Below are 3,401 nucleotides of genomic sequence, written 5' to 3' on the forward strand. Positions count from 1 at the left end.
TCAGGGTGGGTTAAACCAGAGTGAGTTTAGACAACTCGACAAATCGATCTCTAAACTCAACCTTTGTTCACAATGTAGTTACAAGTTAGTAAAACCAACTTGTTGAACTACTTTTGACATTGAGCAAGTCCTCTCAGTACCATCGGTAAGCCAACGGTCGAGAGCTCTCTTTGTTAACAAGAGATTATGTATTTGGGTAAAAATCTATTTGGTCAAATTGTTCATCCGTTTCCTCATGCAAGATGAATTATCCACTTGGTTAGGGAATACATGGATTAAATAAGAGAGCGAATGAACAAACTCCTGCATTTCAGCAGCAGGGGAAATAGATCCCCATTTTGAGAGCTAATCAGTTGTCTCTCGACATTAAAAAGCTCCAAGGCTTCACCGTTACACAAAGGACATAAAGGGAACTTGTATAAATAGTCACTACTAAGATCAAAGAAAAGAGACCACACATGAAAGGGGTATGCCCTTTTGATCCAACAAAGATGATATATGTTGCTTGGTCACTCGACCAACAACATGGAAATTATTTCAAGGGAAGGTTTACGGAAGATCACACATCAGTGTAGTTCCACAATGGATCATGACCAGAGACCTTGATACCAGCACCCGACGAGTAGCACAGTCCTGTGTGCGCATTCACAGGAGGCTCTCAGTTTCACTGCGGCACCATAAGTCGTTAATCATGACACCATTACCGAACTGGCACTAATAACGAATCTCATGTAGAAAAAACAGATTGTGCCAAGATAACGCATTGACATAGTCTCATAATGGATTACAACTATTAACTGTGATACCAGCGCATGCCGAGTAGCACAACCATGTGTGCGCACCCACAGAGGGCCCTCGGTTTCGTCACGGCACTATCGGGTTTTAGTCATAACACCATTATCAGACATAACCAATAAGAAATCTCACGCGATACAAATGAATTGAGTAAGGGTGACAATATACGCAAGAGACTCTACTAGTCAAAACGGTTACAAGTAGAGAGCCAAATAGATCATGGCCTGATGAAATGAACAAGACATGGCCATAACCTAAACTTGATGAAAGGAGTACAATGGGAGACTGTTGCTTCAGCCCCAAACATATTTCTATGCCCATCATAGAGATTACATGGTCAAGGATTAGTATCAGATTAGATACAGAGGGAAAACAATTAGAGGACTAAGTTGGTATGCCTTCGATAGATATGGGGAAACCAAAGGCATCAAACTCAAGAAAATGATCGGACAGAACTTTCCAAGGTTAGGTTGATAAAGCAACATTGCGATCCTTCAAAACAGGCAAACTAAATAAGGGACATCGTCTTGTGCCAATCGAACAAGGGCATGGTCTAAGATGGAAATATGACAACTAAAACGGCACAGAGTAAATAGCGAGAACACGGACTCGAGATCCTAGCTTTAAGTCTGCTTGCATTTTATGTCTAACAAACAGATTATCTAAGCATTCATTGGCATGAGTTTGGACCATGGAGTGATAATAGAAAATTCAAATTTGGGTCATGGTTCACTAAATAAGAACATGGCCTAGATTTGGGTTTAGGCAAACAAGTCACCAACCTTCTATCGGCACACAAGCATAAGAGCAAACCCAATTAATACCTAAGGAAACTGAGAATAACTATTTCACTGACGTTCATAATACAAGCATTACACCACATTATCTACAATCACTGGTTACTGGAATAAAGATGAGAGAAGCATTTTGGGTGTATATGTGACAAACATGATGCAACAATCAGGATGCATGCTCGTCTTATTCGTCCTCACAAATTTTTTGCCAATCATAATGTGGTGATAGCATTCTATCTCGGTGGCATACTTACGACTCTCTCGGTATTTTGCTAGTCGTCAACTACACATACGTTTTCGAGGTTAGTGTACCTGCAGAAAAATCCATCACAGCCCAATTTCCAATGATGCAATTCACACATGACAGTTTATGACAGTTTATACTCCATATATTGCTATATGGAGGCCAGCTCATCATTAAGCGTCGAGCCACGCATAGGCGCCATTGCCACACTTTAACCATAGGGCAACTCATTATGGTAACTCACCTTCTTACCTAAGCGTTGGTGCGTTGTTACAAGTACATTACACTTCTTAGTATTCCCATGTATGTATACCCATACACATCCATGGGGTACTGAATTCCCATAAAAGTAATTACTCCACATCGCAGCCTTCATATATACATATGTAGAACATGTATATAATCAAGCGCTTTTCATACTCTTCCCTAGACCGACGGTTGTTCGATCATGCTCTCACATCCCACCTTACCTGAGCGTCGATTCATTCAGAACTGAATGGCCTTAAAAATAACAATACACATGTATGCAATACCCCCAGTTGTGGGTTAGTGGGTTTTAAATAAGCCACCTAATAGTCCTTAATTTAGGGCTTAATGGAGGATGTCGCTAGCATTATAGGTTTTCAAATCTGTTTTTCAAAACCAAACAATTGTTCAGTTGAAAATAGGTTTTTCGAAACCAAAACTTTTGTTTTGAAAATACGTATGTGACCGTATATACTTAATCCTGTTCCGATACCAGTTGTGGCAGAACCTCCCAAGTTATTGGGCCCACATGCACCTGCCCTTGTCTCAAAGACCTCAGACGGCTATGCATGTGCACCAGATAACTTAACAGGATCCGTCTGAGTGTCCTAAGGACCCCGGATAAACCACTTACAACCAAGATCGCAAGATTAAGTAAACACAAATCACACACCAACATTTTTGCAGTGGAATTTCATTATAACAAATTTTACAAGTTACATCATGTTTACATTGTACATGATCAGAGTGTTTACAAAAGTGATTCAAAGAAATAAACTTTGAAATGTTATAAATTGTTTATAAGTTTGAATATGTCGGCGTTTCGAACCCGGGGGGGTCCCTCGGCCGACGAGTAAATTGTCGCCGCGTGCCCCAGCCTAGATGGGTCGGCGTGAGATGGAGCGCGAAGGGGGGAAGAAGCCAGAGGGAGACAGGCGTAAAAGGGGAAACCCGCGGCCTTCGTGTTTATCCCGCGCCCAGGTCGGTTGCGCTTGCAATAGGGGGTTACAAGCGTCCACGCGGGAGGGAGCGAGAGGCTTACGCGAGCGCCGTCCCGTCCTTCCCCGCGCGGCCCACCGTCTGTAAGAGGGCCCTGGACCTTCCTTTTATAGGTGTAAGGAGAGGATCCAGATGTACAATGGGGGGTGTAGCAATGTGCTAACGTGTCTAGTGGAGGAGAGCTAGTGCCCTAAGTACATGCCATCGTGGCAGCCGGAGAGGTTTTGGCACCCGGTTCGTGTGGTGTCGTGGCCGTCGGAGGAGCGCTGGAGCCTAGCGGAAGGACAGCTGTTGGGGCTGTCGAGTCCTTGCTGACGTCTCCT

This window comes from Zea mays, chromosome 6 (assembly GCF_902167145.1).
Source record: "Zea mays cultivar B73 chromosome 6, Zm-B73-REFERENCE-NAM-5.0, whole genome shotgun sequence".
Lineage (NCBI taxonomy): Eukaryota > Viridiplantae > Streptophyta > Magnoliopsida > Poales > Poaceae > Zea > Zea mays.